Below are 23,119 nucleotides of genomic sequence, written 5' to 3'. Positions count from 1 at the left end.
TATATGACAGCAAAGTTCTTATTAAAATTGTTCTGATTATTCATATATTCTTATATAAAGGATTCTTTTTTCTGATAATACAAGAAGAAAAATGTGTAGTAAATGGCTGATGTTGATACCATAAAGCTAGAGGGGTATAGGAGTGCTAAAGGCATACTCCTTCCTGACTATTTTTTTTTTCTTTTTTTTTTTAAGATGTGAAAATAGTATTTTAATAGTCAGTAACAGGAACACACAGCACCCCCTGGGCTGGAGGGTCCAGACAAGAACACTTACTAAGCACAAGCCTCCCCCGTCCCAAAGCTGCTTCCCCCACAGCTCTGTTGCAACAAAGGTCAGACACACCCCAGGTACCCCTGGAAGAGGTCCCCACCCCCCCCCCCACCCCCGCCCCCAGGCCCTGGCTCCTTACACAACCAAGGTCACATGGACACTGCAAGTTTATCACAAGTTGCCAACAGCACTTTATTTTTTCTTTTCAACATCCTGTTCTGCAGCTTCCTTGGCCCTTTTTGCCTGGATGCCAAAGAGCCGGGTGTTGGCGCGGGCCATGCGGAGACTGGCAAATGTCTTAAAGTTCTCCTCCTCTGTGATGACTCTGGCTTTCTCCTTCTTATAGACTTTCCGTATGGGCATAACAGGTCCGGTCAGATGAGTGGCCAGTTTGAGCTCTTCAGCAGAGCTGTCTCCCTTCTTGGAGGCCGAGGGCTTCCTGGGGAACAGGATAAGCTTGGAGCGGTACTCTTTGAGCCGCTGCATGTTGGCCTGCAGGGACTCCGTGCACTTGTTCCACCGCCTCGGGTCCACTGAGATCCCAATGGTCCGGGCCACCTTCTTGTGGATGCCGGCCACCCTAAGCTCCTCCAGGCTGAAGCCCCTGCTGGCACAAACCTTCGTGTGGTACCTGAATGTCGGGCATCTCACCACCGGCCGGAGAGGACTGGACGTGGGGCGCGGGGCAATGCAGCGCGCCTTGGCCTGCTGGGTCTTGCGTCTATGGATCTTGCCAGCTGGCTGGTTGAACCACGTGGCCAGGCGCCGCTGCCAGTCCTTGTGGAAGTGGGGCTTCAGGATCATGCCATTCCGGCTGGGCACCATGGCTGCTGCCGAAAGGCCTCCTCCGAGGGCTCACGGCCGGGAAAAGCCTGACTGATTATCTTAAAGGCTTGGTAGGAACAATTCAATGAGTGACTAATGAAACCTTCAGTTCAGCAGTATGCAATAAGAGCTTTTATCTCCTAATTTCACTTCTAGGGCTCTCTCCTAAATAATATAAAACACGGAAAAATCTCTATACATGAAAGATATCCTTCAAAGCAAATAACATGTTATAGTGGGAAATAATGGAAGCAAACTAAAAGACCGGTAACATATGGTACAGAAACATAATGGAATATTATGTAGCATTTAAAAATGGTTATCAAGAGGAGTGACATAAGAAATATTATAATCTTAAATTAAAAAGCAGGATACAAGGGACTTCCCTGGCAGTCCAGTGGTTAAAACTCTGCACTTCCAATTCAGGGGGCACGAGTTCAATCCCTAAAAATGAGCAGGATACAGAAGTGTATAAAGCTAAATTTCAACTATATGAAATACTGCACAGAAAGAAGACATGGAGATTCACTGGAATATTGACAGAGATTTTCTTAGAACAGCTAAATTATAGGTGGTGTTAATTTTCTTTAAGGATTTCTATGTGTTCTTTTTAAAAACATGTAATTTTTGGCTATGCTGAGTGTTGCTGCACAGAGGCTTTCTCTAGTCGCAGTATGTGGGCTTCTCCTTGTGGTGGCTTCTCTTGTTGCAGAGCACAGGCTCTGGGTACGCATGGATGGACCTCAATAGTTGAGGTGCACGGGCTTAGTTGACCTGTGGCATGTGAAATCTTCCTGGACCAGGGATCAAACTGGTGCCCCCTGCATCGCAAGGTAGATTCTTAACCACTGAACTACTAGGAAAGCCCCTCCAACATGTTCCAAATTCCTTATAAGTATGTATCATTTTTCTAATTAGAAAAATATTAGAATTTTAAAACTAGGAATAACCATTAACTACATATAGTTCTTGTGAGGATTACATAAGATCCTGGATATGAAATTCTCTAGCATATATAATACTGAATATTTCCTTTAAAGCACAACTAAGAGAAGGGGTGGCTTCACCGCCTAGCAATCAGAGTTGCTTCCATTATTGTCAAAAAATAGTAACAAAAAATCCTGCGTGTTGCATAGAATCAAATTCTGTCACTCCACACATTTTCAGAGATATTAATTTGAGAACTGTTTTAATAGTTAAAAGCAGAAAACAACCTAAATGATTACAATGGAGGATTGATTAAGTATATTTTGTTTGGTTTGGTTAATTATATTTATCCCATAAAAATAATGAGGTAGATAATGGAAGCCTTAAAAACCAAGATGTCCATGATATAGTTTTAAATGAAAGCTAAGTTGTAGAACAGAATTACAGTATAATCCTGGCTTCATCAAAGACAAAATGAAACCAGGGAAAAAATCTTACATTTTATAGGTCTGATATAATATTCTTAAGAGACTAAACAGATGATATACCTGTGTACCTGATCTACAAATCAGAAAAATGCCTCTAGCTTATGTGTTCAACTATTAAATTAAGATTTCAACTTTAAAATCAGCATAATCTGGATATTTTAGTGTTGCAAGACATCAGCAAATGACTAAGATTAAGGTATCTGACAAGACTTTGGGTGCAGGTAAAAGATATGTACTTGCGCTACTTTATTATATGGATGCTACAGAATCTCAAACACAGGCTGAAGTACAAATCTGAGTCTTGGCACATTCTCCCTGATAAGAGTGTTTTCATATGCCTGAGGTCTTTTGGCCTGCTGTACCAGTTTGATGAGTGAAATTTATCCGAACAACGTGATGATTTATGGTGAATGCCTGTTTTTGTTCTGGGATGGAAGAGGTTGAAATGTGAGTAGCTGAGGTCAGTCACACAAGCACTACATGCATACATGACTGAGTCCCAATAAAAGTCTAGCACGCCAAGGCTCAAGTGAGCTTCCCTGGTTGATAGCACTTCACCTGTGTTGTTGGAAGAATTTAGTGTGTCCCTAAATGACTCTGGGTTTCCCTTGTGGCTCAGCTGGTAAAAAAATCCACCTACAGTGCAGGAGACCTGGGTTCGATCCCTGGGTTGGGAAGATCCCCTGGGGAAGGGAACAGCTAACCCATTCCAATACTCTGGCCTGGAGAATTCCATGGACCATATAGTCCATGGGGTCGCAAAGATTCAGACATGACTAAGTAACTTTCACTTCACTATATGACTCCACTGAAAAGGGACACCTGGAAGCAATGCCCGATTTCTCTTGGACTTCACTCCATATACCTTTTCCCTTTATTGATTTCAATCTGCATCCTTTTGCTGTAATACATTGTAACCATGAGTGTAACATCCTTTGAGTTCTGCAAATCCTTCTAGTAAATCACCAAGCCTAAGGATGGTCTTGTGAACCCTGATACAAGAATTAACTAAAAATTTGTCAAAAGATAGCTACTCTCCTCATCCTAAGACCAACATAAGTGTTAAACCATCCTCCCCCAAATAAGGAGGTCTGCTTGACCCATACATCCATACACATAGGTCCTTAATTAGAGGATGCCAGCACTGGAAGTTGATTTAATCTAACCTCATTCTATAACTGAGGAAATTAAGGATGAGAAGAAATTATACTCAGTGACCTCAAAGCATCTGGATGGCTGACAGGTTGAGGCTAGTTGATTCTTTACATTCTCACCACAGGAGCCTAGACTAATTCTCTGGCTTTGTAATTGAGTAAGGACAGTTTAGCTTGCAGCTGTTCTGTGGGAGCTCTGTGCTTCTCTCTCAGGCCACATGGAACCATGGTACTCACTCTTGATCAGCATGGGAACAGAATATGCTACCTAATGGTGTGTAATGGAATGTATTAAAGTCTAAAACTCTCCTGGGGTATCCTGTACCAGTTTTTCTATCTTGTTTGCTGACAAGATATACAGTGATAGTCTTTCCTTTTTATATTTTATATTTATATATAGTCTGCTTTTGGCTCGGTGACCCCTTAGTAAACTTGTGCCTTAGCATATTAATTTCCTAGGGCTTCTACTGGAGAAGGCAATGGCACCCCACTCCAGTATTTTTGCCTAGAAAATCCCATGAACGGAGGAGCCTGGTAGGCTGCAGTCCATGGGGTCGTTAGAGTCGGACACGACTGAACGACTTCACTTTCACTTTTCACTTTCATGCATTGGAGAAGGAAACGGCAACCCACTCCAGTGTTCTTGCCTGGAGAATCCCAGGGACGGGGAAGCCTGGTGGGCTGCCGTCTATGGGGTCGCATGGAGTTGGACATGACTGAAGCGACTTAGCAGCAGCAGCAGCAGCAGGGCTTCTATAACAAATTACCACGAACTTGCTGGCTTAGAGCAACAGAAATTTCTTTACTCACAATTCTGAAGTTCAAAATCAAGGTCCTGGCAGGGCCACACCCTTTCCAAAAGCTCACGGGGAGACTTCTTCCTTTCCTCTTCCAGCTTCTGGTGGTTCCTGGCATTCCTTGACTCGTATATGCATCATCACTCCAGCCTATTTTCCTCTGTCTTTTACTGTCTCTTATAAAGACATTTTAATTGGATTTAGGGCCCACTCTAACCCAGCATGGGCTTCCCAGGTGGCACTAGTGGTAGCACCAATGCAGGAGACATAAGAGACGCAGGTTTGATCCCTGGGTTGGAAGGATCCCCCTGGACGTGGGCATGGCAACCCACTCCAGTATTCTTGCCTGGAGAATCCCATGGATAGAGGAACCTAGCAGGCTACAGTCCATAGGGTTGTAAAGAGTCGAACACAACTAAAGCAACTTAGCATGCATGCTAACCCAGTATGATCATATCTCAATCTTTACCTTTAATTGCATCTGCAAAGACCCTACTTCCAAATAAGGTGACATTCAGAGATTCCAGGTGGGCATGAATTGTTGAGTGGAGGAGGGATGAGGAGGTACTGTTTAACCCACTGTATTCTCTGAGATAAGACACCTCACATACTCTGGTGGCAGATAGTCCTCATTTCCAAATGCGACTGAGAGAGAACCTGAAACTGTGCTTGGATGTTGTGGGTGTTCCTAATGTTTTTCTTTGCTTTCCAGCTCCTGCCACTGTGTTTGCTTTGCCTGTTCTATTTTGTGAGCATTCCTTGTTAGACTATCCTGTGAATCTTTCAGTGTTCTTAGTATTAATTGTTGCAATTTTATTTTTATTATTTTCAGCACCTTTACTTCGAATCTCCTATTTTGGTAGCAAAAGCATTTGATTGTGGGTTGTAAAACCTATCACTAATCCTGGTCTACTGAATAGGAGTCTTGTGACATTCAGAAAATCATCTGAAATCTCAGATTTCCAAATTAAGAAGTATTTAATGAACCTAGAGGGCATGGAAACCCACTCTCATATTCTTGCCTGGAGAATCCTATGGACAGAGGAGCCTGGCAGGATACAGTCAATGGGGGCGCAAACAGTCAGACATGGCTGAGCAACTTAGCACACAGCACACAGATCCTCTTTGAGGTCTCGTCTTGTGTCAATGTGGGTGGGTCCTCTGAGAAGCAGATGCCAACAAAGTATTAAGGGTGCAAGAAATTTGCTGGAGGAAATGCTTATAAAAGCTGAAGGGGTGAAGGAGCAGGAGGAAGCAAAGACAGTGATAACCATCTGAGTCCTGTGAGAGAAGAAGGGAAAGGAAGGAGGATTAGGCATTAAAAAGCTCAGACTTTACCACAGCTCTGAGAAGGTCTCAGGGAGTCCCAGAACAAATATTTGCCATTAGCAGAGTCCTGTCATGGGCTGGTTACCTCTCCTGTGTCATTAGCTACAAGAAGCCTAGGAGGACCATAGTCTCAGAGTGGGGGATCCCCACTGCTGGGGATCCCAACATTAACTAGTGGGAATCAGCAAACTCCAACTCTTCCAAGCAGTTTCTATCTTGAAGGAAGATCTGAATGGCAGACCTCTAGGATGGTCACAATGCCAATATCTTTAAAATAGTGAGCTCATGATCAGTATGGACTGCAGGTTTGTCTGTCTCCCCCATTCATACAGTGATGCCCTAACCACCAATGCAATGATATTAGGAGGTGTAGGTTTAGATAAAGTTTATGATTGGCTTAGAGTGCCTTTTTAAGAAGAGAAAGAGACTAGAGCTTACTCTCACTCTGTGAGAATACAAGAAGGTGGCTGTCTGCAAATAAGGAAGACAGCTCTCCGTAGACACTGAACTTGCCAGGACCCAGGGCTTCCCTGGTGGCTGAGATGGTAAAGAATCAGCCTGCAATGTGGGAGACTCAGGTTAGATCCCTGGGTCAGGAAGATCCCCTTGAGGAGAGCATGGCAACTCACTCCAGTCTTCTTTCCTGGAGAATCCCATGGACAGAGGAGCCTGGCGGGCTACAATCCATTGATTCTCAGAGTCAGACATGACTGATGACTAACACTTTGATTTTTCACTTTCCTAAGGGTGTGGCCTCCATGGTTGGCTTAGAGTGCCTTTTTAAGAAGAAAAAGAGACCGGAACTCACTCACAGTCATGTGAGAACACAAGAAACTCTCCCTAGACACTGAATTTGCCAGTATTCCCTGCTCTTGGACGTGTCTCCAGAACTATAAACCTTACATTTCCATTGTTGAAGCCTTCTGGTCAATGGAATCTTATTATAGGAGCCTTGCCAACAAAGGTCCGGCTAGTCAAGGCTATGGTTTTTCCTGTGGTCATGTATGGGGATGAGAGTTGGACTGTGAAGAAGCCTGAGCACCAAAGAATCGATGCTTTTGAACTGTGGTGTTGGAGAAGACTCTTGAGAGTCCCTTGGACTGCAAGGAGATCCAACCAGTCCATTCTGAAGGAGATCAGCCCTGGGATTTCTTTGGAAGGAATGATGCTAAGGCTGAAACTCCAGTACGCTGGCCACCTCATGAGAAGAGTTGACTCATTGGAAAAGACTCTGATGCTGGGAGGGATTGGGGGCAGGAGGAGAAGGGGATGACAGAGGTTGAGATGGCTGGATGGCATCACTGACTCCATGGATGTGAGTCTGAGTGAACTCCGGGAGTTGGTGATGGACAGGGAGGCCTGGCGTGCTGTGATTCATGGGGTTGCGAAGAGTCGGACACGACTGAGCGACTGAACTGAACTGAACTCAGATAATAAAGATATCTCGTTTTCATTCTCCAGAGAGAGGGAGAAGGAGAAAAGATTGTCCTCGAGTTCAGTCAGTCTCTCCATCTGAGAGCCGCAGGCCAGGATTGCTGGGAAGCTGTGCTGTGAGTGTGCCTGTGTTGTTTCACCCTGCTCCCCCATGCGGTGCACATTCATTTTTCTTCTCCCTCATGCCTCTGCAGTCCCCTTAGTCTGAAACTCCATGTACCTTCTCCCTTCCTTTTCTTGTACTAGTGATGGAATAGGGAATCCTGTGAGGACTAATGGCACCACTGTGGCTTCTCCTTTTGTAGAAGATTGCCTCTTGACTTTGGCTGCACTTCTGGGGGCTTTTAAAAATGTCCAGGGCTCAGGACATGCCCCACGACAAGTAAATCGACAGAATCCCTGAGGAGTGGAACCAGGCATAAGTGTGTTTTCAGGCTCTTCACTTTGATCCAACAGGCAGGGAAGGTTAGAAGTTCTGCACAGAGGATCCTAGCCCAGGGGAAACACACAGCACTGGCTAAATTAAGAAAAGTACCATGGTAGCAGTATTTCCTTTTTCAAAAAGGTTTTAAAAGAAAGCATGGCTGTCTTTCTTACTTGCTTTTTGAATGAGAAATAAGGGACATTCAGTTCAGTTCAGTTCAGTCGCTCAGTTGTGTCCAACTCTTTGTGACCTCATGAATCGCAGCACGCCAGGCCTCCCTGTCCATCACCAACTCCCGGAGTTCACTCAGACTCAGATCCATGGAGTCAGTGATGCCATCCAGCCATCTCAACCTCTGTTGTCCCCTTCTCCTCCTGCCCCCAATCCCTCCCAGCATCAGAGTCTTTTCCAATGAGTCAACTCTTTGCATGAGGTGGCCAAAGTACTGGAGTTTCAGCTTTAGCATCATTCCTTCCAAAGAAATCCCAGGGCTGATCTCCTTCAGAATGGACTGGTTGGATCTCCTTGCAGTCCAAGGGACTCTCAAGAGTCTTCTCCAACACCACAGTTCAAAACCATCAATTCTTCGACGCTCAGGCTTCTTCGCAGTCCAACTCTCACATCCATACATGACCACAGGAAAAACCATAGCCTTGACTAGACAGACCTTTGTTGGCAAAGTAATGTCTCTGCTTTTGAATTTGCTATCTAGGTTGGTCATAACTTTCCTTCCAAGGAGTAAGCGTCTTTTAATTTTATTCAAAAAGGGCAATGTATGAAAGTAAAGTTCATACAGACCCTCTTCCACTGTTGGTCGTTTCAGAGTCTGCCATGTGGCATTGTCATAACTCAATCCTTGTTTTTGTATTACATTAATTTAATATTTCCTGTTGTGTTGTGTTTGAGAGGGAGTTATGTTTCAATAATAAAGGGGAAAAAATGTGTGATCCTTTTGAGACAGAGTTAATTTCTCCAAGGCTTTTGTGAAGTTGGAGGTCATAGTCACAGTGGAAGAGCTGAGTTAGAGTAATTTTGCAGCAACACTGGACAGTTTTGGATGGGACTTGTTTGTTCAGTTTTATACTCTCCAGCACAAGATCGCTGCTGTCAGAAAACAGACACATATTCATTCCTCTTCCTCTATTTTCTCTGAGCCCATTATGCAGTGGATATTGTGCTTGGGATCAGTGATACAAAGATGAATAAAAGAGGTTGAATCTATCAATATGGAAATGGTTAACCAATTTATGGTATATCCTTACAATAGATACGACTAACTTTCAAAGAGTAATGAGTTAGGTATATACTTATATACCTGGGGAAATTATTCATGATAAGGCTTTTAGATGTTTATAGTTTTTAAATTTATTTTATTTAACAAATGGTATGTGTATATATAAGCATATTAAAATTTTTAAAGAATTCATACAAAAACAGTGATTATCAGTGGAGAGTGTATTGGAGAAAGCTGAAAGAATCTTTCATGCCTTTTTTTTACAACTTAAGAACAGTAGGATTTTAAGTGACTATAGGCATGGGGTTTTATGTTATTCCTGATATTTAAAAAATATCTATAGGGCTTCCTTGGTGGTTCAATGGTTACAAATCTGCCTGCCAATGCAGGGGACACAGGTTTGATCCCTGGTCCGGGAAGATTCCACTTGCCACAGGGCAACTAAGCCTGAGAACTGAAACCTCTGAGCCCGCACGCCTAGAGCCTGTGCCCTACAGCGTGAGAAGCCACTGCAGTGAGAAGCCCATGCACCACAACAAAGAGTAGCCCCTACTCTCTGAAACTAGAGAAAGCCTGGGCACAGCAACGAAGACCCAGCACAGCCATAAATAAAAAGACATCTATAAAAGAAACCTGTTTCTTCAATAATTTCGAGACGTTTTAAAAGAATTTTGCCTATAAATCAATGATGTTTTCCTGGCTTCCCAGGAATAAAAGAAGCTGAAAAAAATGGAATTTAATAGCCCTTATCTTTTCCTGGTAGCCCTGCTTTGTTTTGAAACAGTGGCCCTGAACTTTAATAAACTGTTACCTCTTTACAACATTATGAAGCAAACTCACAGAAAAAACAAACAAAAAATTGTCTCAGATCATTTGCTTTAGATTAATCTCAAAGAGAAAGTCTCTTTAAAAGATACTGTAACAGGATTCCAACAGAGAAGCAACATCAGTAGGAGATAGATACATGGATAGGTGTAAAGATACCTATATACTTATTTATAAGCCTATGCTTTACAATAAACCTCTCTCTCTATTATTATATGTATTATATACAAAATATAGCATATTATCATCTAATATTAATGATAGATACATGGACAGGTGTAAAGATACCTATATACTTATAAGCCTATGCTTTACAATAAACCTCTCTCTATTATTATATGTATTATATACAAAGTATAGCATATTATCATATAATATCAATGATATTGGCTAGTCAGCCACTGGGGAAGCTTACTAGGCAAGTTCAGATGTATAGGCAGGCTATTAGGAAAGGCAGGCTGAAAACTCTTAGACAGAAGCTGAGACTGCAGTCCATAAATGAAATTTCTTCTTCTTCAGGAAAGGAGCCTGGTGGGCTACAGTCCATAGGGTTGCAAAGAGTCAGGCAGGACGAAGCACTTAGCACATATGCACACAGGGAAGCTACCAGTGGGGATTAGGCCCACCCAAATTATTGGAGATAATCTCCCTAAAGTCAACTGATTGTTGATATTAATGACATCTACCAAATACCTTTACAGGAATACCTAGATTGGTATTTGATTGAATAACTGGGTACTATAAGCTAGGCAGGCTTTCCCTGATGGCTCAAGCAGTAAAGAATCTGCCTGCACAGGAGACTTGAATTTGATCTCTGGGTTGGGAAGATCCCCTGGAGGAAGGCATGGCAACCCACTCCAGTATTCTTGCTTGGGAAATCTCATGCACAGAGGAGCCTGGCTGGTTACAGTCCATAGGGTCACAAAGCGTTGTACACAACTGAAGCAACTTAGCATGCACACATAGCCTAAACAAGTTGACACAAGCTGATATGATCCACCCTTTGTCAACTTGGCACCCATACACTTCTCCTTGCTGTTGCTGCTGCTGCTAAGTCGCTTCAGTCGTGTCCAACTCTGTGCAACCCCATAGACGGCAGCCCACCAGGCTTCCCCGTCCCTGGGATTCTCCAGGTAAGAACACTGGAGTGGGTGGCCATTGTCTTCTCCACACATCTCCTTAAATGACACTTAATCTCCGAAACAATAACAAGGTCATAGCTCTGCTTAATATGATTCACCTAACCTGAATACACGTTAAAATTCACCAACCATTTCCCTAGATAAAAATGCTAACTCTGGGACTTCCTGGTGGTTGGTTAAGAACCCATCTTGCAGGGAACTCGAGTTTGATCCCTGGTAGGAAAACTAAGATCCCACATGCCTGAGGCAACCAAGCCTGCACGCTGCAACTAGAAAGCCTATATGCCACAACTACTGAGCCCACACGAGGCAAAGAAGATCTTGTGTACCACAGTTAAGACCCGATGAAGCCAAATAAATGGTTTTTTTTAAAAAAGAATGCAAAATCCTTGAGTAAACTTCACTTTTCTACTTGATATTCTATAACTTAAATATTATGATATAAAGTTAACTAATATTAGCATATTTTATATGAGATAATAGGGAATAAGAGAGGGAATAAAACTATTTACATATAAAAATACTCAACTATTACAGGAATTGTTTCAATAGTGGTAACAGGGTTTTAGCTGATATTTTTAACTATCTTTTTCTATTACCCATTCCATATCCCCCTTTGTCCTCAGCAAGAATTTCAAGTAGTTGTGTTTGGCTGGTTGGCTAACCTAAATGTTTATTTCTGAAGGCTCTGGGCCATTAGAAGTCCTTCCTGAAGTGGGTTGTTGTAATTTTCCATTGGCATTAACCACAGGACATGATAGTACTAACTGATCCCCTGAGGGATTTTCTGTATTCTAGCCATATTCTTCCTTACCTCTATTTTGTGGGAGCAGCCCAATTTCCCTTTGGTAATCAGGATCGATTGCCCCATTGCCCCAGTGAGTGTAATAACAACCTTCTTGTCCTGTTGATTCAGAAGCATGTGAAGCCTAAGGTGACTGAGTGGCAGTCTTAACTTTTAGTTCAATGAAATCACTGTTGAGTTTCCTGGTAGAAGCATTCCTCTCATTGAGACTAAGATTTTGTGACCAGCAGAGCATATGGTTTTAGGAACAGGAAGCAAAAATTTTGCCAGTGAATCAGTGGGATTGGTAGTAAATGGTGCCACTCCTATCTGTATTCTTTGATTCTTTAACCAGTGCATCTTGACTATGAGAGAAACAGCACCTTATACTGGATATTTATTTAGAGCATGTGTAATTCTCTGAAGAGCTTTTGCTCCTGTCCTGCAAGGTACTGCCGCCTAACTGATCCTGTAACTGAGTCTTCTAAAGTTCATTCCATCATTCTATCAAGCCAGCTGCTTCATGATGATGGGGAACATGGTAAGCTCAGTGAATTCCATAATATGATTGTATTATCACACTTCATTTACTGTGAAGTTAGTTATCACTTCTAACTACACTGTGTAGAATACCATGATGATGGATAAGGTATTATATAAATCCAAGGATAATAGTTTTGAAAAAAGCATTGTCTGCAGGGAGGCAAATTTGTAATTACTCTAAGTTTCTATTCCAGTAAGAGCAAAATGCTGCCTCTGCAATGAAGGAAGTGGTTCAATGTAATCAACGTGCCACCAGTTAACTGGCTGATCTCCTGAAGAATGGTGCTATAATGAGGAATGTGTGTTGGTTTCTGCTGCGGGCAGTGTGGGTACTCAGCAGTGGCTGTAGTCAGGTCAGCCTTGGAGACTGAAGGCCACACTACTGAGCCCATCTAAAATCTCCATTCATACCACCCCTCGCCTACTGCGTTCATGCGCTTGTTGGGTAATGACAGTATTGACTGGGGAAAGGGGATGACTGGTAGGCAGAGGGGGGCCATCCTATCTACTGGATTATTAAAATGTTCTTCTGGACTCTTCAAATATGGCTGAGAGGTCTTACATGACAAATCCACTCTAACATCTCTATATCCTTAAGCCTTTTAATTCCTTCCTCAAGAGCATACCAAGGCAGGTGTGGCATTCTAACTTAATTTAGTGTAGCACACCTTTTGGTCGGAGTATTAGTCAACCAAACAATCTGCCAGAGCCTTTTTCACCCCTCAAGCTAAATCATAAAGTTCAGAATCTCTTGCTTAGGGAGCCCATATCAATAAATGTGGCCTAACCTAACTTTATATTTCCTACCCCATTCACCCATACCCTTAATACCTACTCCCCAGATTTCTGTCCTTATAAATTGGAAAATTCATGTACTTCTTTTGTTGTGTGGAGAAACGACTCATGATAAACTTACATCTCATCCTTTAGGGCTTGTCAGGACTTGAGACTGCTTTTAGGTCTAGAGGCAGAGGGAGTGGCAGTGGTAAGTCTGGTACAGAATCAGTACCGGCTTGCAAGGCAACTACTTCAGGAGAGGTCTTTATAGGTTCTTCAGACAAAGCAGGGTTGACCTCTACAGGCAAGGGTGGAAGGGCTGCTTCTACTGGCAGAACTGAAAAGCTCTGTGCCCCCAGCTTCATTGGGATCTTCCCAGATATCCTCATTCTAATGATCAGGATCCCATTCCTTAGCAATCAATGCTTTACTTTAACGGGAAACACTGGGTGGGGTTGAGAATTCAGTTTGCATTGTAATTCAGCTACTTTCAGGATGAAACTCTGGTTATTTTCAGAAATCTCAGCTTGGCAACTATAGGAGATAAAACATTTTTTTTTTTTCCTTCAGATCAGACATAGAGATTTTTAGGTCATTTAAGCTGAGCTTGAGCTGGGAATTTGAAGCCCTGAGCTCATCATTTTCTTTGCCCATTTTCTCTAGTGCATTTAGGAGCAATCACTGAATCTTATTATACTCCTTAGTTTGACTAAAATGTTCTAAGGTATCAACTACATAGTCACTTAGAGCCTCAACCCACTCTAGGATTCTTGGCTGGAGAATCCCAGGGACGGAGGAGCCTGGTGGGCTGCTGTCTATGGGGTTGCAGAGAGTTGGACACGACTGATGCAACTTAGCAGCAGCAGCAGCAGCAGTCAGTGGTGATATTTTGCATATCTTTATTGCCACTTCACACTGTGGAGGACAAATGCCCTCTTTACTAATAGATACCCTTTAGTATTTTAAATTTAATCAAATTAGAGGCCCAATGCAAGAAAACTCTGAGCCAATTTAAGAAATGCATTCTTAAGATTCTGTTCCTCTTTAAGAATGATAATTACCAAAATCTGTATCAGAGTTCCACCAGAGAAGCAGGTATTTATTCCCCAGAGCTCATAATTACCTATTTTATTTGCATAGTTTCTATGTACTTATCACTGATTCAAGTTTAGTTTCTTCTCACTATGTATTTGGTTACAGCAGGTAGTCTGTCTTCTTGAAGAGATGTCTCCTGGAGCTCTTGGACTTACCCCCAGTCTCTGCTGGGTGTTCTATTTGCCTGGGATTCAGTTGTCATCTTGGAATCTCTCTTCATCAACACTCTGGGGATTCCCTTTGCTTGTCTATTTGGTTGGATATCCTATTTCCTTTTCCATCTTCCCTTTTCTTGTTGTGTCCCCTCACTTTGGTAGAGCACATTTTCCAGTAACTTCTTAAGAAAGGGTGCTTGGGAGGTAATTTATATTTTAAAACACACATGTCTAAAAATGTCTACATCCTACTCTCACACTAATTGATAACCTGACTGAAGACCGAAAACCTTTTATCTCAGAACTGTGAAGGTTTTGTTCCATTATTTTCTGGATTCTAGTGTTGACATGGAAAACTCCAAGCTGCTCTGAGTCCTGAGACTTAGTATTATACCTGGGTCCCACTCTCCATTCCAGAAGCATAAAATATTTTCTTCTCAGGGTTTCCCTGATAGTCCCGTGGTTAAGAATCTGCTTTGCAATGCAAGGGACACTGGTTCGATCCGTGGTCTGGGAAGATCCCATGTGTTGTGGAACAACAAAGTCCGTGGCAATAATTACAGAGCCGGCACTCTAGAGCCCACAAGCCACAACTACTGGAGTCTGTTGCCTGAGCCTGTGAACCACCACAGGAGAAGCAACTGCAGTGAGAAACCTTCTTTCCTTTCACTGAGTAAGCTTTCAGTCTCCTGCCCAGTTTGCTGGGAAGTCAGGGAGGAATCTGAGTTCGTGATTGGGGAAGGTTCTTCGTAAGTGGAGTTGTAAATAATCTTTTGGTTTTTAGTTTCATTTTCACCCTACCTTCAGAAGTTCCTGGTGTCCCAAATGCCAAGGCTTTTGACGTTCTATTATACGCACACACACACACACACACACACACACACACACACACATCTGGTTGTCTCTCAGCTTTCTCCTGTTTGCTTAAAGCTCATCTTTCTCCAGTTAGTTACTGCCTGTCTTCCTGTTTCCCAACTTCCATAATTTTATTCTTGTATCTCCCCTTCAGTTCTTATCTGAGTAAATACATTAAAGAAAGAAATATATATTAAAGAAAGAAAGAAAAACCCAATAAAGCAAGCAAATCAAAACACCTCTTTGGGTGCATCATGTGAAGTCATTTCAGTCGTGTCTGACTGTGTGACCCCATGGTCTGCAGCCTGGCGGCTCCTCTAGCCATGGGATTCTCCAGGCAAGAATACTGGAGTGGGTTGCTGTGACCTCCTCCTGGGGATCTTCCCAACCCAGGCATCCAACCCTCATCTCTTACGTCTCCTGCATTGGCAAATGGGTTCTTTACCACTAGTGCCACCTGGAAAGCTCAAATACCTCTTCACTGTCATCTTAATGGGGTTTTGGGGGATAACAAAAGTCAATGCATTTGTTTAATCCATCACCTTTACCAAGAACCCATTATATTAATAGAATTTCTAAGGATGAGCTCAGGTTCCTGGGGGTAATCTCTACTTGGTTGTGATTTTGAAGGATTACTTAAATACTATTTAACTTCGTATATTAGCATCTCATTTCATAAGTGAGGTTCACCAAAAGCTTTTTTATTAACCAGGAGTGGTTTTGGTATGTGTCATTCTTGTCTCACAAAATTAATTCAGGAACACCTCTGTTTTTTTATTCCATGAATTTGTTTACAGTAGGAATTATTCTTTCTTTGAAGATTTGGTAAAAGTTGATTATAAAATCTTCCAGGTATGGTGCCTATGATTTGGCTTTGCTCTATCACTTTTGCCTAAAATTCTTGATCAATGTGAACTTTGACGTCTGTGGATTAAATAATAACCCAAAGCTATTACTCTAAAGCTTACACTTCATGGTAGACGGCTATCTTACTATAAAATCATAATGTACTGAACTCAATCTTAACTGACTCCAGAGTATATTCTAAGAATGTGCATTGAAAATCTACTTAATAGTGCTTGAATTACAAAGAATAGCCCTAAAATAATTAAATTACCTACTTAAAAATTAGTTACCTAGAATTTAACACTTAATTCTTTCCAGATAATTTCACATACGTGGGTTTTATCTTCCCAGGTACATTGTAAAAGCTTATATATGTATAACGCTTAACTCTAAGAGCCATGTTTTATACATATTTGTATCCTTCATAATGCTAAGAGCTGTGCTGGATAGACAGCATAACATATAAATACTAATGACTGATTTTAGTATCTCCTCACCATCTACATCTTTATTAATGAATACATGTGGGAAAAATTCAGTTTATTAAGGATTCTAGTTAGTTAAGCTCTAAAAATTAATCAAATTTCTCCAAAAATTTCTACATTAGATATATAATAATTGATTAAATTTCTTTTGAAGTTATTGCCCAGCTTTACATTCTGACTTTTTATCATTTTGACTTAATGACTAGCTTAGACTGCTCATAAAAGTAATGACCCATTCGTTTACTTATCCATCTCAATAACTGATGCAGCTCATTGAATCCAGTGGTTCAGCTGGTGAGATTGATATTGAAAGTAAATGTAGCTGAAATAAGTGTAACAATCATTTAAGAGCCTTGTTTGTCTATTGCAGTGTTGTGACCCCCTCAGAATAAAAAGGTTTCTGGGGAGCCCTCTCACTGGCCAGAGAGATACCTAAACAGGAATGGTCTGAGTACTTTATGCTCATTTCAGCCAGAGTAGTTCTTCTGTTTCATTAACTGAGATTTCCCACTAAGTGTTGTTTGAACAAAAGCCTTTTAGGCTAAAAACGGGTTTTAAAAACTACTGGTCAATTGTGTAAATATGACCAAAGTCTCTATAGTTCTCAATTGCATCATACATGTGCTAAGTACTAATTTAGACACCGAAGAGAAGCTCCTGTTCTCAAGACCACTGACAACCAGCTCTCCAGGATGCAATCATTTGTGTCCAATGAGAGAAAATAAAAGGGCAATTTGAAAGGTTCTCTCTTATGCTCTTTTTCCAGGTTATATAGTTTTCTTTTCCATGGTTCTCAAGATAGTCACATAAATAAGAATAATTAATTTTGGAGAGGTTTGCATTCATAAGTTGCAAAATATGGTTAATATTTAGAATTTGGTTAAGAGATCAAAAAATGTCACTCTGTGAAATTGGAGTTGCACTCTGACTCTGTCTTGCCCAATTACCCTGAACCTAGCAGCTACTGGGGTTCAGAGGTGCCAACTAGAGGTTGTTACAAGGCCTTCTCCCCTATGGGTCCAATGAGAGCCTTGAGATCAACACAGCATGCTCCATCTTGGGATCCTAGAAAGTGTGGGCTTTAAGGATCTTTGACCTTCCAGGGGAGGATCAGCCAGTTATGGTCCAGGAAATGGAGGAGGAACTGAATAATGGGATCATCCTCTCTACCTTGAGGTAGGAGAGAGACTAGCAGAGAAGTTTCATTCTGATGCCTTGAAAGAGGACTGACAACCTTCTGGGGGCTACAGTGCCAGCCTCCAGGCCCCTCCACCTCTTGTGACCCTCCTCACTTAAGGTGTCAGCCACACTAAAGTCCCCATAGTCTCAATGGGCCAATGAAGAAAAATTGCATCACATCTAAGCAGGCTTAACACTAGAAAGAGGTAAACAAAGGGAACAATATGAATAGGCCTCCAAAGAAATAGAAATGCTGGAGGAGATAGAGAACAACTTGAACAAAGCAATGATTAGAACTCAAGTTTTCAAGTAAAACACAAATTAGATTTCCTAGAAAAAAGCGCCACCCCCCCAAACCTCCATGATTTCCAAATAAAAAAATTCATTATGGGACTTGTAGGAGAAGATGGCTATTTATATAATCAGGGAAGAATGATACATCTATATTTTTTATTTGGAAACATATATACTATATGCCTGGCACAATGCTAAGTGCTGGATATAAATGGCCATAAGGAAATCATGATTTTGTCTTCCTGGAGCCAAAAGACTTGAGAATGACAAAAGGGAAGGCCATTCTGAAAAAGTGACATGATAATGAGTGTGATTAAAATTTTAAATAGTGTAAAGCTCATAGGAACAAGAAAAGGAAAATGGATGAGATAGTTCATCTCTTTGAAGTTATCTGGCTGAGAAGAACTGTAAATATACCACTTATGCTGCCCAATTAAAGAACCAGGGAGTCTTCAAAATTCTACATGGAGAAATAAAGTATAAATGATACAATGAAGGCCACGATACAATTAATGTTAGTATGGACAAGGATATGTCATAATAGGAGTATGATCGATTGCAAATAACATTTTTGAACATACATAGCTTGCTCTGTGCTAAGTGCTACACTTATTGTCTCATTCACTCTCTATAAAGTGCCTTCTATACCTGCCCCACTTGATACATTAAAAACCCAAGGCGCAGGGTTGTTACTCAATTGCCCATTCACACAAGTAGTGAGTAGTTGAATCAGGATTCAAACACAGGTTTTACCTGCCTGTAGTGAATTCTCTTCCACGCCCTGTAGGCAGCTCTTTATCGGAAACTGCCCTCAGCCAAAAGGCCCCTCTCCTTGTCGCTTCAGCAGAGCTATAGCTATATAGTAACGCATTTTTAAACCAGGCACCCTCATGCTCTTCTATCCATCTCTGGCCCAAGCACACCTTTCAGATCTTTTAATCACACAATATCTTGCCTAACTTGTTTGTTCTTTTTGTAGATTAAATCAGCAGAAATGAAGAATGAGGAACAAATGATCAGATCTCTTCCCTAGCTTCCCTTCAAGTAATTGCCAGAACAAACTCTGTGACCAAACTGTGTGAACAAGATAACATCTAGAGGAAGATCACAAGGAGTCAACAAGCCTGTACACAAGTCTGCACAGAGAAGGGGATGGTGATGACTCTGACCCCTATTTCAATGATTAACTGAGATTACTTCTCTGTTTCTCTTAAAAAGCTTTCACGACCATATGGAATCTCTGGAGGTGGTTTTGGGGGGAATGTGGATTCCACCATGTCCTCAGATTGCCAGCATTCTGATCAAAGGCACCTTTCTCTCCTACCATTTGTGAGTATGTAACTGATTTTGTAAGCGATAAGCAGTGGGAACCAATTCGTTGGGTAACATACCCTATTCTCCTCTAACCTGGAGTCTTGAGAATCAAAGATGTGTCCATTCTGTGTTTCTGCTGTGGTTCTGGGAGAAGGGTGATCTTCTGATGACAAGTCCTATTTCTGAATAAAGAAGTATTCCTTGAGCCTACAAAGCAATTCATTAAGCAAATTGCTGTACTTCCCTGAAAATACTGCTTTTGCTCATTCAGTTCCCTTATCTTTGATACTGGACTCTGAACCAATTCATTAGTTTCCAATCTATAATGTGATTTGCTAAGTGATCTTGGGCCTCACAACAGACTTTTCAGACAGATGTACTTTCCTTTATGAACCCTTAAATTGATCTCCTATGAATTTGGTTAATATGAATGATTTTCTCAGACCCAATTATGACTTTTAAAATTAAATATATTTATATTCAGTTTAGTCAGTTCAGTTCAGTTGCTCAGTCGTGTCTGACTCTTTGCGACCCCATGAATCACAGCACGCCAGGCCTCCCTGTCCATCACCAACTCCTGGAGTTTACCCAAACTTATGTCCATCGAGTCGGTGATGCCATCCAGCCATCTTATCCTCTGTCATCCCCTTGTCCTCCTGCCTCCAATCCCTCCCACCATCAGGGTCTTTTCCAATGAGTTAGCTCTTCTCATGAGGTGGCCAAAGTACTGGAGTTTCAGCTTCAACATCAGTCCTTCCAATGAACACCCAGGACTCCTTTAGATCTCCTTTAGAATGGACTGGTTGGATCTCCTTGCAGTCCAAGGGACTCTCAAGAGTCTTCTCCAACACCACAGTTCAAAAGTATCAATTCTTCGGCGCTCAGCTTTCTTCACAGTCCAACTCTCACATCCATACATGACCACTGGAAAAACCATACTCTTGACTAGATGGACCTTTGTTGGGCAAGTAATGTCTCTACTTTTCAATATGCTATCTAGGTTGGTCATAACTTTCCTTCCAAAGAGTAAGCATTTTTTAATTTCATGTCTGCAATTACCATTTGCAGTGATTTTGGAACTCAAAAAAATAAAGTCTAAAACTGTTTCCACTGTTCCCCATGAAGGGATGTGACCAGATGCCATGATCTTAGTTTTCTGGATGTTGAGCTTTAAGCCAACTTTTTCACTCTCCTCTTTCACTTTCATCAAGAGGCTTTTAGTTCCTCTTCACTTTCTGCCATAAAGGTGGTGTCATCTGCACATTTGAGGTTATTGATATTTCTCCTGGCAATCTTGATTCCAGCTTGTGCTTCTTCCAGCCCAGCATTTCTCATGATGTACTCTGCATATAAGTTAAATAAGCAGGGTGACAATATACAACCTTGACGTACTCCTTTTCCTATTTGGAACCAATCTGTGGTTCCATGTCCAGTTGTAACTTGCTTCCTGACCTGCGTACGGATTTCTCAAGAGGCACGTCAGGTGGTCTGGTTTTCCCATCTCTTTCAGAATTTTCCAGTTTATTGTGATCCACACAGTCAAAGGCTTTGGCATAGTCAATGAAGCAGAAATAGATGTTTTTCTGGAACTCTCTTGCTTTTTCAATGATCCAGCGGATATTGGCAATTTGATTTCTGGTTCCTCTGTCTTTTCTAAAACCAGCTTGAACATCTGGAAGTTCATGGTTCACGTATTGCTGAAGCCTGGCTTGGAGAATTTGGGGTGTTACTTTACTAGCGTGTGAGATGAGTGCACTTGTGTGGTAGTTTGAACATTCTTTGGCATTGCCTTTCTTTAGGATTGGAATGAAAACTGACCTTTTCCAGTCCTGTAGCCACTTCTGAGTTTTCCAAATTTGCTGGCATATTGAGTGCAACACTTTCACAGCATCATCTTTCAGGATTTGAAATAAGTCCACTGGAATTCCACCACCTCCACTAGCTTTGTTCGTAGTGATGCTTTCTAAGGCCCACTTGACTTTGCATTCCAGGGTGTCTGGCTCTAGGTGAGTGATCACACCATCGTGATTATCTGGGTCCTGAAGATCTTTTTTGTACAGTTCTTCTGTGTATTCTTGCCACCTCTTCTTAATATCTTCTGCTTCTGTTAGGTCCATACCATTTCTGTCCTTTATCGAGCCCATCTTTGCATGAAATGTTTCCTTGGTATATCTAATTTTCTTGAAAAGATCTCTAGTCTTTCCCATTCTGTTGTTTTCCTCTACTTCTTTGCATTGATCACTGAGGAAAGCTTTCTTATCTCTCCTTGCTATTCTTTGGAACTCTGCATTCAGATACTTATATCTTTCCTTTTCTCCTTTGCTTTTCACTTCTCTTCTTTTCACAGCTATTTGTAAGGCCTCCTCAGACAGCTATTTTGCTTTTTTGCATTTCTTTTCCATGGTGATGGTCTTGATCTCTGTCTCATGTACAATTTCACGAACCTCCATCCGTAGTTCATCAGGCACTCTGTCAGATCTAGTCCCTTAAATCTATTTCTCACTTCCACTGTATAATCATAAGGGATTTGACTTAGGTCATACCTGAATGGTCTAGTGGTTTTCCCTACTGTCTTCAGTTTCAGTGTAAATTTGGCAATAAGAAGTTCATGATCTGAGCCACAGTCAGCTCCTGGTCTTGTTTTTGCTGACTGTATAGAGCTTCTCCATCTTTGGCTGCAAAGAGTATAATCAACAAAGCCCAACATTCAGAAAACAAAGATCATGGCATCTGGTCCCATCACTTCATGGGAAATAGATGGGGAAACAGTGGAAACAGTGTCAGACTTTATTTTTCTGGGCTCCAAAATCACTACAGATGGTGACTGCAGCCATGAAATTAAAAGACGCTTACTCCTTGGAAGGAAAGTTATGACCAACCTAGATAGCATATTCAAAAGCAGAGACATTACTTTGCCAACAAAGGTCCGTCTAGCCAAGGCTATGGTTTTTCCTGTGGTCATGTATGGATGTGAGAGTTGGACTGTGAAGAAGGCTGAGTGTCGAAGAATTGATGCTTTTGAACTGTGGTGTTGGAGAAGACTCTTGAGAGTCCCTTGGACTGCAAGGAGATCCAACCAGTCCATTCTGAAGGAGATCAGCCCTGGGATTTCTTTGGAAAGAATGATGCTAAAGCTGAAACTCCAGTACTTTGGCCACCTCATGCGAAGAGGTGACTCATTGGAAAAGACTCTGATGCTGGGAGGGATTGGGGGCAGGAGGAGAAGGGGACAACAGAGAATGAGATGGCTGGATGGCATCGCTGACTCGATGGACGTGAGTCTGAGTGAACTCTGGGAGTTGGTGATGGACAGGGAGGCCTGGCGTGCTGCGATTCTGGGGTTGCAAAGAGTCGGACACGAGTGAGCGACTGATCTGATCTGATCTGATTGCGGTGTTGACCATCTGGTGATGTCCATGTGTAGAGTCTTCTCTTGTGTTGTTGGAATAGGGTGTTTGCTATAATATTTATAGTATATTTTATTTATTTTTTTAATTTTAAAGAAATGAAAGACAGTTCATGAAATGCAGTCCCAGTAGTTATCTCTTGGACTTTATTACATATTTATCTATAATAAAGCAGTTATCTTCCACAAGTGGGTATTTTCAGTAGAAAATAGGATCTATATTCAGCACCAGTACTATAAATGTTCTTTTTTAAAAAAAAAAACATAATAAAGTAAGCATGCATAAAAACATCAGTGAATTACATATACTCCACTGAAAACTACACAATAGAGACATATAAGGCTTATTTGCTATCCTCTCAGCTAAGTTTAAAATTTGCCTTCAAAATTTTTTTCTCTCAGGCCTCATCTAGTTCATGCCTCAAGAAGAGGAAAGTTTACAGTAAAGGGAGGTTCATATAGTACTTATTAAGGACTTTGTATGTTTGACTCTATTAGATGAATACTATTACTATTTTACAGATAAGGAAATTG

At 41.5% G+C, this 23,119-nt stretch overlaps 1 pseudogene; it reads right to left on the bottom strand.

The window, feature by feature from the left end:
- Positions 1 to 440: 440 nt before the first annotated feature.
- LOC109576570 (large ribosomal subunit protein eL13 pseudogene) lies at positions 441 to 1,161 on the bottom strand (annotated as a pseudogene).
- Positions 1,162 to 23,119: the final 21,958 nt, after the last annotated feature.

Source organism: Bos indicus, chromosome 2 (genome assembly GCF_029378745.1).
Source record: "Bos indicus isolate NIAB-ARS_2022 breed Sahiwal x Tharparkar chromosome 2, NIAB-ARS_B.indTharparkar_mat_pri_1.0, whole genome shotgun sequence".
Taxonomy (NCBI): Eukaryota; Metazoa; Chordata; class Mammalia; order Artiodactyla; family Bovidae; genus Bos; species Bos indicus.
This window is presented reverse-complemented; position numbering and strand designations above follow the sequence as displayed.